The sequence below is a fragment of the Schistocerca cancellata genome, chromosome 9 (assembly GCF_023864275.1).
Source record: "Schistocerca cancellata isolate TAMUIC-IGC-003103 chromosome 9, iqSchCanc2.1, whole genome shotgun sequence".
Lineage (NCBI taxonomy): Eukaryota > Metazoa > Arthropoda > Insecta > Orthoptera > Acrididae > Schistocerca > Schistocerca cancellata.
Genome location: NC_064634.1, coordinates 408,304,067 through 408,318,780, shown reverse-complemented (window position 1 = coordinate 408,318,780; position 14,714 = coordinate 408,304,067). Strand labels below are relative to the sequence as shown.

The following is a 14,714-nucleotide window of genomic DNA, read 5'->3' as shown; positions in this document are numbered from 1 at the left end:
GTGTGGGGATCTTCACTTCCCTTTGCAGTGCATGAAGTGTCTGTGTATGGTGAACGTGTCGCCGTATGGTGTGGCTTCACGGCTACGTTCATCACTGTGCCATTCTTTTTTGAACAGGTTGACGCTCTAGGAACGAAGACGTGCAGCGTGACTGCTCAGCGTTACTGCTTCGGCAGCGTGCCGTATGCGCCCTACAGGAAAGAGACGCATTGAACTCAACAGTTTTCATGCAAGGATGGAGCCCCACCGCATATACACTCCTGGAAATGGAAAAAAGAACACATTGACACCGGTGTGTCAGACCCAACATACTTGCTCCGGACACTGCGAGAGGGCTGTACAAGCAATGATCACACGCACGGCACAGCGGACACACCAGGAACCGCGGTGTTGGCCGCCGAATGGCGCTAGCTGCGCAGCATTTGTGCACCGCCGCCGTCAGTGTCAGCCAGTTTGCCGTGGCATACGGAGCTCCATCGCCGTCTTTAACACTGGTAGCATGCCGCGACAGCGTGGACGTGAACCGTATGTGCAGTTGACGGACTTTGAGCGAGGGCGTATAGTGGGCATGCGGGAGGCCGGGTGGACGTACCGCCGAATTGCTCAACACGTGGGGCGTGAGGTCTCCACAGTACATCGATGTTGTCGCCAGTGGTCGGCGGAAGGTGCACGTGCCCGTCGACCTGGGACCGGACCGCAGCGACGCACGGATGCACGCCAAGACCGTAGGATCCTACGCAGTGCCGTAGGGGACCGCACCGCCACTTCCCAGCAAATTAGGGACACTGTTGCTCCTGGGGTATCGGCGAGGACCATTCGCAACCGTCTCCATGAAGCTGGGCTACGGTCCCGCACACCGTTAGGCCGTCTTCCGCTCACGCCCCAACATCGTGCAGCCCGCCTCCAGTGGTGTCGCCACAGGTGTGAATAGAGGGACGAATGGAGACGTGTCGTCTTCAGCGATGAGAGTCGCTTCTGCCTTGGTGCCAATGATGGTCGTATGCGTGTTTGGCGCCGTGCAGGTGAGCGCCACAATCAGGACTGCATACGATCGAGGCACACAGGGCCAACACCCGGCATCATGGTGTGGGGAGCGATCTCCTACACTGGCCGTACACCACTGGTGATCGTCGAGGGGACACTGAATAGTGCACGGTACATCCAAACCGTCACCGAACCCATCGTTCTACCATTCCTAGACCGGCAAGGGAACTTGCTGTTCCAACAGGACAATGCACGTCCGCATGTATCCCGTGCCACCCAACGTGCTCTAAAAGGTGTAAGTCAACTACCCTGGCCAGCAAGATCTCCGGATCTGTCCCCCATTGAGCATGTTTGGGACTGGATGAAGCGTCATCTCACGCGGTCTGCACGTCCAGCACGAACGCTGGTCCAACTGAGGCGCCAGGTGGAAATGGCATGGCAAGCCGTTCCACAGCACTACATCCAGCATCTCTACGATCGTCTCCATGGGAGAATAGCAGCCTGCATTGCTGCGAAAGGTGGATATACACTGTACTAGTGCCGACATTGTGCATGCTCTATTGCCTGTGTCTATGTGCCTGTGGTTCTGTCAGTGTGATCATGTGATGTATCTGACCCCAGGAATGTGTCAATAAAGTTTCCCCTTCCTGGGACAATGAATTCACGGTGTTCTTATTTCAATTTCCAGGAGTGTAGCTCCTGAAGTTCACCTGCTCGAAACAAATTTGGAAACGATCGAATTATCAGCCGATCGTTTACCAAATGGTTGGCCGGCATGATCACCCGATCTCACTCCATGTAACTTCTGGTTGTGGAGCTACTGAAAGACAGGGTTTTCCATGGGAACAATCATACATGTGCTGATCTGAAGCGTAGCAAATCAAGAACAGTAGCCACCATAACTACGCACATGCTTCGTTCTGGTATGCAGATTACATTCCTGCGCTTTCAGACTCTTCTGGACACTGATGGGTGCCGTACTAAGTGCTTTTGTAGCAGAAATGGTACCGGCATGTAATGGTATGATGTACCGTAGCAGCACATTAAAATTGTTTCAAATTAATTGATTCTGCACTAATTCTCTCCCCATATCCTTGGCATTAATGCTACCAATTTTGGTCCTCGTACGATAATTAGTTTCTGTGTTATAACGTGTTAAATAGGGAAAGTTTAATTACAACCACCCGGTATATGGTACATTAATAGATATGTAATACAGAAAGGGAAAACGTTGCTAGTAAAAATCTCGAAAAGTCCTTGCAGAATACTATTACGGAATCTGAATCATACAGAAATTTGTATTCCCCGCCGTTCACTGTGAGAAATACTGTCATTGAACCTACCGTCTTCACTGATCCAGCAGCTGGAGACATCTCTCCTGTAGCGCTTATATTAATGATCCCAACCGATTTACCCATTCATTTTTAGTGACTTCAGTTCCCAATCGAGACTTCGTTTGCAGTAACAATAAACAAGGCTCAAGATCAGAGAGATAGAGAGAGGGAAGAGGAGATGTACAGAGAGTGGGAGAGAGAGAAAATGGGCAGAGAGAGGGGGAAGGAGGAGATGGACAGAGGGGTGAGGCGGAAATAGAGAGTGACTGGGGGGGGGGGGGGAGTAGATAGCGACATATTTAGCTGCTGCAAATCTTGCCGAGTTCGTTAGTACTTCCATATGCACAAGTGTGTCATATCAAAATAGAGCCGCAGCCGGCCGGAGTGGCCGAGCGGTTGTAGGCGTTACAGTCTGGAACCGCGCGACCGCTACGGTCGCTGTGTGTAATGGCCTTAGGTTAGTTAAGTTTAAGTAGTTCTAAGTTCTACGGGACTGATGACCTCAGATCTTAAGTCCCATAGTGCTCAGAGCCATTTGAACCATTTTTTTGATACCGTGCGCGTGTTAAGTGGTGCTGTCGACTTTTATGCATCGTACGCAATATTTGAATTATAGCCAATTTAACTGGAGGCGTACTTCTTAATACTCCATTGGACACAGAAAAATCTTATTTATGTAAATACCAATACATTTAGGACGAGGCTGAAAATGTAAGTTCACACATACCAACGACATCAGGCAGTCTGTCAGCCACAATGTTGTCTTACTCGAGCTGTACTCGATACGTATTTTCATTCTACCAGCCCCTTGTTGAACTGATTTTCTTTTCCTTGCAGGTACGTTCTGGCGTTGGTAGGCAGTCGTTGTGCCATGCCCATAACGCCTTTCATCTGTAGAATATAGCTGTCGTCCCAGCCTACACAGTTGAAGCAAGATCGGAGCTGTAGGGAAGAGGCCTACTACATGTAAACTGTGAGTATAAATTTTTAACGAATGAATCAACGTTACAATGAAATAGAACCAAAGTCGGTTGTTGTAAAAATATCGTAGAGGCCTCAACGACATGAGGTAGGCGGTGTTCCTCATAGTGCTCCCGGCTAACAATTTTCTAAAAATGCAAAACACATTTTACAACATCAAGGAAAATAAATTTTGATTGTAAAAACGAGAAGTTTTTTGTTACTAGGAATAAGTAATGATAGCGGCGTTTCGTATTTATTGTGTAGTTTTAACAGTAGGTTAGCATGAAAACATTATTTTTGAACTAGGTGTCACATCTAGCTTCTCTTGACTTCTACACGTTGAGCTGTATCGTTGCATTAGCGTTTTAATGGCTGTGTGTATACACAGTTCGTTCTCTTTGGGTTACCATTCCGTTATGAGCTGTATATTTTAATGTGACAGAAATTATTGAAAATACGAGGCACAAGGAGAGGGACGATATTTATGTGCCCCACCTGTGTTGAATTCATACTTTAAATATTTTTTCTCATGTACGGTGTGGATTACAACAGTGTTGTATGAATCTCTGATGCACTCGCAAAATTGAAAGTCTTGTAAATACAGCAAGCTCTTGTTGCATTATGTTGATTTCTCTCAAAGTTTATTTTGATTATGTATACTTACATGGTTCCCTACCTTCTTTGCGTGTACAGAAGACCGGGATGATAGACGAAGATCGAATCCCGTCGTGGAATAAAGTTGGATTTTTAGACAACGCATGAATTTCGTAAAAAAAGGGTAATTGTTAACTCAGTGGCAATTCTTTCGCTTTCATTGTAGCCTAGCGGCCATATGCTGGTTGGAGATAAGAAGTGGAACCTCAAGAGAACATTGCATTGTCCACACTAGAACGTGCATCTCGAATTATCACATGAAGCGTACAAAGAAGTTTTGCACAACCCTTATAACTTGCCTGGCAACGACCTTGCAGCTGTGGATACACCGGTTTCTGTCAGAAGACCGAAGTTAAGCACTGTTGGGCATGGCTGGCACTTGGATGGGTGACCGTCCGGGCCTCCATGTGCTGTTGCCATTCTTCTGGGTGCACTCAGCCTCGTGATGCCAATTGAGGAGCGGCTCCGGTCACAGAAAACCATCGTAACGACTGGGAGAGCGGTGTGCTGGCCACACGCCCCTCCTACCTGCAACCTCAGCTGAGGATGACACGGCGGTAGGATGGTCCCGGTGGGCCACTTGTGGTCTGAAGACGGAGTGCTTTTATAACCTGCCTGGTTTCTGATGTTTGTTCTGGAACTTCTTAGTCAGTACTCTTTTCAACAGTGGAGATCGCTATGTACCAGAATCCAGTTTTACACGAGCGACTTTCTTGTCAAAAATCGACTGCTGTTTCTCAAAGTGCATGCGCCTTTCGTTCCTGCGTGTAAAGCAGTAGCTAACGACATCACGAGTCCTGTGTGACGTCGATGATGAATAGATGGTGCGGAGTTCTAAATTTCCTAACATGCTGCTAACGTTGTAAGTTTATCCACTGTGGTCCGGCTCAGTCCCATTATACAGTATTAGATTTCGTGCTTTCTTGTCTCCCTGATCTTTATTGTGTTGTTTGCCTTGCTTCCGTAACACACTAAAAAAATTTAGGTATTTTTTCCTACTAGTGTTGTCCTACAAGAGAGACGGAACACCTGAAACCGAAAGGGTGCTGGAATTTAAGTTTTACAGAAAGAAGCGCACACTATCCGTAAAAAAGTAAATAAATGAACATGTTGTAATGAAAATGATTTCATTAGTGAAAGAGTCAGAGTTATTTGACGAGAAAAGTTATTTCAGCATTCGCAGGAGAGCTTCTGTGAAATTTGGAAGGTAGGAGACGAGGTACTGGCAGAATTGAAGCTGTGACAACGGATCGTGAGTCGTGCTTGGGTAGCTCAGATGGTGGGACCTAAATCCCGCCTCGACTTCTGGACCTGTTTACGAACAGCCCATGCAGCTCTCGAAAACACGCCACGTTACCGAACTTTATTCGCTAACTATCTTCGAGCGGTCTTTGTTAGACCTCCACTAAGTTGGGGGGTGCCTGGCTCAGAGGGCACCTACCCCTCCTCCCCCGGCGGTGTCTAAGCCGCGTACGATCGATTCTACTTTTGACCTCCGCGGATGGGAGAGCGCGTCGCAGATTGCGCGGATTTTATTTCTTTTTGCTTTTCTTTTTTCTTTTCTTTTTCTGTACCCAGAATTTATATTTTTTTTTTTTCTCTGTCGCCGATGTGTTCCACATAATTTCATGATAATAGTGAATATTACAAATACACAATGCAAATAAATAAACAACAACAACGCCTTCCACTCCTGTTGAGTCCTGTGTCTCCCACTTCCCTATGCTCCACGGGCTTGGTGGTGGTGAGGGGGACACTGTGGCCTGGCCTCGGGTTTCGACCCCTGCCCGCTTTGCCCCCCGAGCCCCTACCAAATAATTAAAAGAGAGAGAGCGAGAGAGAGAGAGAGAGAGAGAGAGAGAGAGAGAGAGAGAGAGAGATGGTAGAGCACTTGCCCGCGAAAGGCAAAGGTCCCGAGTTCGAGACTCGGTCCGGCATACACTTTTAATCTGTCAGGAAGTTTCATATCAGCGTACACTCCGCTGCAGAGTGAAAATCTCATTCTGGTTATTTTAATGTTGTTTGGCACTTAGCATAGAAAACAAGATCCAAAAGATAAAAGTGAAGACGTGTTCTAGAAATTGTTTGATGTGTTTGCAAGTATATATTTGTGGTGTCACCGCCAGACACCACACTTGCTAGGTGGTAGCCTTTAAATCGGCCGCGGTCCGTTAGTATACGTCGGACCCGCGTGTCGCCACTATCAGTGATTGCAGACCGAGCGCCGCCACACGGCAGGTCTAGTCTAGAGAGACTCCCTAGCACTCGCCCCAGTTGTACAGCCGACTTTGCTAGCGATGGTTCACTGACAAAATACGCTCTCATTTGCCGAGACGATAGTTAGCATAGCCTTCAGCTACGTCATTTGCTACGACCTAGCAAGGCGCCATTACCAGTTACTATTGATGCTGTAAAACATGTACCGTCAAGAGCGATGTTCACCGTTTATGGATTAAAGTTAAGTATTCCACAGCTACGTCCTTTTTTGCTAGTCTAATTTCCTTGACCTGTTCCAGACCTCACGCCAGCCTGCGTGAGCTAAAACGCGTGCCTTTCGGCTTCCTCTCATACCGGGTTGGCTCTCTTGCCAACCCACAACAATATTTTCTCAAACAAATAAATTTGTGTGTTTTGAAATGGTTAGGCGACACGTTTCCTGTTGTTCAGTTCTGTTCCGACCCAAGCCACGTTCGTGTTGAGAGCTAAAAGGATTAGCAGTCCTGTGGAGCGCCGGTTCGCTAATGAAACAGCAGTTAACAAACATTTATTGGCAAGAGTTTTCCAGTCTCTCCATATTTCTCCCGGCGGTGCCTACCAGCGACCGTGCTGAGCCCGTGCCGCTCGAAAGCGCAGGTCCTGACGTTGCCTACGGCCCGTAGGAGACTGCGGCAGCCGTTCAGCATGGCTGTGGGCGTCTGTCGGAACCTTAGCGCTCTCGTTGAGTGAAGCTTCATTTAGGCTCAATTCCAGAATGTTGCGTACCCCATGTAGTCGGTTGTCGAGATGGCGTGAAAGTGAAAGACTCAACAGCAACAAGGAAGACAAGTGGGTATGGCGGTACCTGTACTACTCCAGTAGCGGCGACACAGGCGCCCAGCGCCCAAGTTCGACTGCTTGCAGACATTCATACGGTTCTTCACCAAAAGAAGATCGGCCCGGCCCCCATCCACAGCCTGTCACCGGCGGACATTTGCTACGCCGGACATTTGCCACGACTTTACCTGCTCCGAAGGATGGGGTCCGTTGTCTCCCCCTCCTCCTCCACCTCATCGCTTACTGAGCCTTTCCGCTGGTTTACTTAACATAGAACCAGAATGTCTTTGGATTTTCCGCTAAGTCTCTAGAGAGAGTTTCGTTGTGGAAACTATTACGAGGTGCATTCAAGTTCTAAAGCCTCCGATTTTTTTTCTAATTAACTACTCACCCGAAATCGATGAAACTGGCGTTACTTCTCGACGTAATCGCCCTGCAGACGTACACATTTTGCACAACGCTGACGCCATGATTCCATGGCAGCGGCGAAGGCTTCTTTAGGAGTCTGTTTTGACCACTGGAAAATCGCTGAGGCAGTAGCAGCACGGCTGGTGAATGTGCGGCCACGGAGAGAGTCTTTCATAGTTGGAAAAAGCCAAAAGTCACTAGGAGCCAGGTCAGGTGAGCAGGGAGCATGAGCAATCACTTCAGAGTTGTTATCACGAAGAAACTGTTGCGTAACGTTAGCTCGATGTGCGGGTGCGTTGTCTTGGTGAAACAGCACACGCGCAGCCCTTCCCGGACGTTTTTGTTGCAGTGCAGGAAGGAATTTGTTCTTCAAAACATTTTCATAGGATGCACCTGTTACCGTAGTGCCCTTTGGAACGCAATGGGTAAGGATTACGCCCTCGCTGTCCCAGAACATGGACACCATCATTTTTTCAGCACTGGCGGTTACCCGAAATTTTTTTGGTGGCGGTGAATCTGTGTGCTTCCATTGAGCTGACTGGCGCTTTGTTTCTGGATTGAAAAATGGCATCCACGTCTCATCCATTGTCACAACCGACGAAAAGAAAGTCCCATTCATGCTGTCGTTGCGCGTCAACATTGCTTGGCAACATGCCACACGGGCAGCCGTGTGGTCGTCCGTCAGCATTCGTGGCACCCACCTGGATGACACTTTACGCATTTTCAGGTCGTCATGCAGGACTGTGTGCACAGAACCCACAGAAATGCCAACTCTGCAGGCGATCTGTTCAACAGTCATTCGGCGATCCCCCAAAACAATTCTCTCCACTTTGTCGATGATGTCGTCAGACCGGCTTGTGCGAGCCCGAGGTTGTTTCGGTTTGTTGTCACACGATGTTCTGCCTTCATTAAACTGTCGCACCCACGAACGCACTTTCGACACATCCATAACTCCATCACCACATGTCTCCTTCAACTGTCGATGAATTTCAATTGGTTTCACACCACGCAAATTTAGAAAACGAATGATTGCACGCTGTTCAAGTAAGGAAAACGTCGCCATCATAAGTATTTAAAACAGTTCTCATTCTCGCCGCTGGCGGTAAAATTCCATGTGCCGTACGGTGCTGCCATCTCTGGGACGTATTGACAATGAACGCGGCCTCATTTTGAAACAATGCTCATGTTTCTATCTCTTTCCAGTCCGGAGAAAAAAATCGGAGGCCTTAGAACTTGAATGCACCTCGTAAATGCATCTCGCCTTGAAATCCGCACCAAATTTCGAGCCTCAGTAAAACTTCGCCAATCTTGGAGATTTTGCGTTCGTCTAATTATACGTACCTTTTTCGATGCTCCTGAAGCAGCTTTCAATCGTGTTTTGTGTACCATGGGGGATCAGTTCTGTCTCTTATTAATTTATTTGATATGAATCTCTCGAGTGCTGTTGATACTATTTCTTTGAACTTAAGCCACATATGGTCTTCACTTACATAGTTTGCAAGGATTGGAGACTGTCTCTTAGAAAGACGTCAACCGAATTTTTAGCTGCTTTTATAAATAGATATATTTCGCGTTTAGTTTTGCTGAATTTCTTTGTTACGGAATTGAGCCTCGCTACGACTGTGTGCTCACTAATCCCTGTATCCGTCGTGATGCTCAGGATTATTTGTGGCTAAGAGGTAAAGTGTGTTTTCGTAAGCATTTACCATTTAAATGGCCTCGTGAACTAATTGTTCAAAATAATTTAAAAAAAAGCATTTAGAACAATTACGGAAGTTGCTTTCTATCTACAATAGGATCTGAAAATGTATTTTTGTCAACAACGGAAGGTAGATTGAAGTTACTGCCAACCATAATTGTATGAGTAGGATACCTATTTGTGATGAGACTCAAGTTTTCTTTGAACTGTTCAGCAACTGTTTCATCTGAGACCGGGGGTCGGTAAAAGGAGCCAGTTATTAATTTATTCCGGTTGTCGAATATAACCTCTGGCCATACTAAGTCACAGGAACTATCTGCTTCAATGTCGCTTGTGAGCTGGAACACACATTACATTATTTTTCCTTAGCTTGTGCTTCTTGTTTCTGCTGTAGTGCAGATCATTACAATTACGGCTTTTCCGTCCAAAACCTAGGATGCTTTCTCTGTGACCCTGTAAATACCAGAGCTAAACAATGCAGAACAACAACGTACATTACAAGCATAGCATTCTGTATTACTTCATTTCCTTATTTCTAACGTTTTAAAATTCTACGTCGACTTTAGATGACATGTCAATCATAGATGTTCTTATCTCTATTTAGTGAACGTATTTTCAGTCATGTTTTGAACATTGTCCGGCTACACTTTATTAACTAATGTTTCGCCTCAAGGGATATCGCATTTTAGAGAGTAAATTAATATCGAGTATGTCGTTCTTTTCACACATTCACATACCCATTTCTTCTTTCATTATTGTTTTTTTTGGGCATGCAGTTGTAGCAATTAAAGTAGGCATAAATGCAGTGATCAAAAAGAAATGATTAGCGTACATTCGCATTCTCTTTGCATCGTTCCATTCTTGTTGCTCCCATGGCGAAGGACTGTTTCTATCGCAATCAGTAAGCGTACAAGGAAGCTACCGTACAGACCGAGGGATCTATATTTATACTTGGCAGCACTAATTACATATTGACAGAATCGTCGGTATTGCTTTCGTTTCGCAAAAGTTATAAATATTTAGATTTCGGAAAAGAAGCTCTGTATTTGGCCAAGATGTCGAAGAAGAAGGTCCCTTACGTACTGATTGTATTGAGTAAGACGTGGAGACGACGGTTTGAAAGCGGACAGAAGTAGTACGAGAAAGGGCGTCCCTTACCTGAGGGATCGCTACCTGGCGAAGGGGCAAGTGTGGAAAATGTCCGGCGTGGCAAATGTCCGGCATTCGTGACCGGCAGCACTGCAGCTCGCAATTCAATAGTCCCCTCCACGTTAGCGGCAGCCTGTAGACACTTTTTCAGTTCACTAGAGCATCCTACAAATTAATAGAGCTATACGTGATGCATATGGAATGGCCTCAATCTGACAATGAGCTTGAGAATGGCAGATGTTTTATAGCAGGCGATGACATGAGCTCCCTCATTCTGGAGACCGAATGCGTTCTCGTTATCTGAGCCTATCTACACTGTCGTGTGCTCTAGTGTTTACCTTCACAGTTTCAGAACATTCCTTTATGCGAAGTTTGCATCGTGAAAGGCATTCTTATGAATTCTATCGGTGAAGTCGCTACATGTAGCCTCGTTACAGTAGTGTGTTCGTTTGCTCCACACTGTCGTCAATGCACTGTGTCAGTCGCTTTTGGACTCCCTCTTGCATAGTCCGATGAAACGGCCTCCCAGTTTATGTACTTGATGTCTCCAATGTTGACATTTGGTTACGACACCGTTGTGTAGCCGGCAGACGCACACCACTCAATCGGTGTCTAACCAAATTTTATTCCTGCACTTCCTTACTATTCTGCTGTGTAACAATTCTCAGAGTATAAAGAATTCACCACGGGATCTTTGAAAACAACGTCCACTATGAATTTTCTTTTGGTCATTAATAAACTATGTTATTATGTGTTAGCAGAAGAGCCAAAACCGTGTTACGAATGGAGGCCTAAATGCCCGCGTTTTAGCTCACGCAGGCTGGCGTGAGGAGGGAGGAACTATACTGACGTGAGGTCTGGAACATGACAAGGAATGAGAATTCAGAAAGCGGACGTAATTAGCTTGATACTTAAATTTAATCCATTAATGTTGATGGTGTTAGGACAGCAACCAGCCACAAATTTACTTTCAGTTTCTTTATTCAAAGGATACCGTTACCGGTTTCGAATCGTTGTGATTCATCCTAGGACGGTTTACACGCTTTCTTTATGACATGTGGTGTGTGTTTTTTTTGTTTTTACAGATTAATTGTCCTAAAATATAAATAATACATAATTATAAACACGCCACACACAGATGGTTGCGTTACAGATTTTCGTTGCCTGTGACTTACGTGAAACGTCGGTTTTGAGTGTTTGTTTTCATAACATTCCTCCAACATATGTAAATGCATTCCCACTGCATCCTTGTTGTCTGTCCTAACACCATCAACATTTGTATTCAAACAACAGCCACGGTCTCCATCATGTCGTCATATGACAAAATTGCAATAATCCATTAATGATGAACGTCGCTCTTGACGTTACATGATTGACAATATTATCTGTTCAGAATACATTCTGGAAGATAATACTTATCGTAACTGAATATGGCGCCTTGCTAGGTCGTAGCAAATGACGTAGCTGAAGGCTATGCTAAACTGTCGTCTCTGCAAATGAGAGCGTATGTAGACAGTGAACCATCGCTAGCAAAGTCGGCTGTACAACTGGGGCGAGTGCTAGGGAGTCTCTCTAGACTAGACCTGCCGTGTGGCGGCGCTCGGTCTGCAATCACTGATAGTGGCGACACGCTGGTCTGACGTATACTAACGGACCGCGGCCGATTTAAAGGCTGCCACCTAGCAAGTGTGGTGTCTGGTGGTGACACCACAGTTATCGTTCCTACATTTTGTTACTATTGTCAACATTTTCATAAAAAGGATACGCCTTCATAACCACACTTTCACCATTCAGGTACAACACACGCAGTTTTGGCGCTGGCGCGTAAATGAAAATGAGCTCTCGAGACAGACGTGATTCAGTACAGGATCAAAACGCCAGGTATGCTGCCCCTTTCACTCATCAAGCCCGCTGGCAGAATAAATTGTGCTGCGGCGCTGCAGGTGCCGGAGCTGTATTCGTGGGAAAACCTGACGACGGTGTAAAAGTTTATCGGCCTCTGACCTTTTCCTGTTTAGCGAGTACAGGCTCCATTTATGACTAGAGTATTACTGAGGGGGTGTTGCAGAGGTCGGTGGGTACCAGTAAAAGTGAAAAATAAAGGGTGCCGGAGGGGGGTGGGGGGAGGGGTAGGTAGAGGGACGTGCGAGCAATCGCGTCGCAGCTAACGAGCGCAGCATCTCTTCAGACTGCCCCTCCCCCCACCAGGTCCGTGTAATCAGCTTAGCACACTGCACTGCAGTCTGTACTCCCTCCCCCTCCCCGCCACTGCTGTAGAGGGCTTAGCAAGCTGGTCATTAGCGGCGAAGCTGCAGTCACGAGCACATCGTGCAGCCAGCTCTGAGGATCGCTATCCGCCTGTCATTAATTCCCGATCTCACAAAGACCCCACAAGTAAACAGCTACTTTTATATCGAGCGAAAAATACCCCTCTGCAAATGATGCTAACGAAGAACGGAACGACAAGAGCTAGGCATTTTAACTCCTCCGTCACAACACATATATTCGCTACTGAAATTCGTCATAAATAATACACCACAATTTGAGAAGAACGGTGATATTCATACCTACGACATTGGTGGCAAAAATGACCTTTATTACCCACTGTCAAATCTGCTAATGCCTGAGAAAGGAGTTCAGTATGCAGCAACAAAAATTTTTGAACATGTATCCAGCAACATAAAATGTCAGGCAGGTAGCGAAGCAAATTTTAAATCTAATTTAAAAGCATTTCTCCTGGACAACTCCTTCCGTCTCACTGACTAATTTCTCCATAAAATCTGGTTGATATTGTGGTCTTCAGTCCGAAGAATGGTTAGATGCAGTTTTGCATGCTACTCCATCTTGTCCAAGCCTCTTCATCGCCAAATAACTGCTGCAACTTACACCCTCCTGAATCTTCTTGCTGTTTTCATCTCTTGGTCTTCCTCTACGATTTTTACCTCCACACTTATCTCAAATACTAAATGAATGATCCGCTGATGTCTTAAATATGTCCTATCAACCGACCCCTTCTTCTTGTCAGGTTGTACCATAAATTTCGCCGGCCGCTATGACCGAGCGGTTCCAGGCGCTTCAGTCTGGAACCGCGCGACCGCTGCGGTCGCAGGTTCGAATCCTGCCTCGGGTATGGATGTCTGTGATATCCTTAGGTTTCAGTAGTTCAAAGTTCTAGGGTACTGATGACCTCAGATGTTAAGTCCCATAGTGCTCAGAGCCATTTGAAACATAAATTTCTTTTCTCCCGAATTCTGTTCAGTACTTCCTCATTACTTACATAATGTACCCATCTGATCTTCAGCATTCTTCTGTATCACCACATTTCAAAAGTTTTTCTTCTCTTCTTGCCTGAACTGTTCATCGTCCACGATTCACTTCCATACAAGGCCGCACACCAAAGACATACTTTCACAAAAGACGTCCTGACACTTAAATTTATATTTTATGTTAACAAACTTCTGTTCTCCAGAAATTCTTTTCTTGTCATTGCCAGGCAACATTTTACATCCTTTCTACTTCGGCCTCATCATTTTTTTGCTGCCCAAATAGCAAATCTCATTTACTACTTTAAGTATCTCCTTATCTAATCTAATTCCTTCAGCTTCACTTGATTGAATTCGACTACATTCCATTATCTTTGTTTTGCATTTGTTGATGTTCATCTTGTATCCTCCTTTCAAGACCCTGTCCATTCCGTTCAGCTGCTCTTTCAAGACGTTTGCTGTCTCTGACAGAATTACAATGTCATCGGCAAACCTCAGAGTTTTTATTTCTTCTCTGTGGACTTTAATTCCTACTCCAAATTTTTCTTTGGTTTCCTTGACTGCTTGCTGATTGTACAGACTGAATTACTTTGGCGACAGACTACAGCACTTTTCACCCCCTTCACAACCACTGCTTCCCTTTCATGCCCCTCGACTCTTATAACTGCCATCTAGTTACTGTACAAATTGTAAATAGCCTTTCGCTCCCTGTATTTTACCCCTGCCACCTTTAGAATTTGAAAGAGAGTCTTCCAGTCAGCATTGTCAAAAGCTTTCTGCAAGTCTACAAATGCTATAAACTTAGGTTGACCTTTCCTTAACATATTTTCTAACAGAAGTCGTAGAGTCATTATTGTCTCATGTGTTACTACATTTTTCCAGAATACAAACTAACCTTTCCCGAGGTTGGCTTCTATCAGTTTTTCCATTCTTCTGTATGAACTTCATGTTAATATTTAAATGACTTATTAAACTGATAGTTCGGTGATATTCATAACTGTCACCATATGTTTTCTTTGGAAATATAATGGCAGTACCTAAAAAAGTGTAGTTACATTAGCAAGACTAAAAATAATAATGCGCTCCTTCATTTTAACACTAATCATGTGTACGTGTCCTGTAAGTTATCTCGTTCCACGTTATTTCGATAAAAGAATCGTTCAAATGATCTGTGGAACATGTAACTAACAACAATCAATGAAGAATAATTAGGGATACGCTGTGAGT

At 45.4% G+C, this 14,714-nt stretch overlaps 1 protein-coding gene across 1 annotated transcript in view; it reads left to right on the top strand.

Moving 5' to 3' along the window:
* LOC126101628 (high affinity copper uptake protein 1-like) overlaps nucleotides 1-14,714 on the top strand; it is an 848,466-nt gene that overhangs the window by 705,672 nt on the left and 128,080 nt on the right. The window contains exon 3 of the mRNA XM_049912311.1: nucleotides 3,156-3,291. The gene's annotated coding sequence lies outside the window, so the exon portion shown is untranslated. The remainder of the gene's footprint in view (nucleotides 1-3,155; nucleotides 3,292-14,714) is intronic.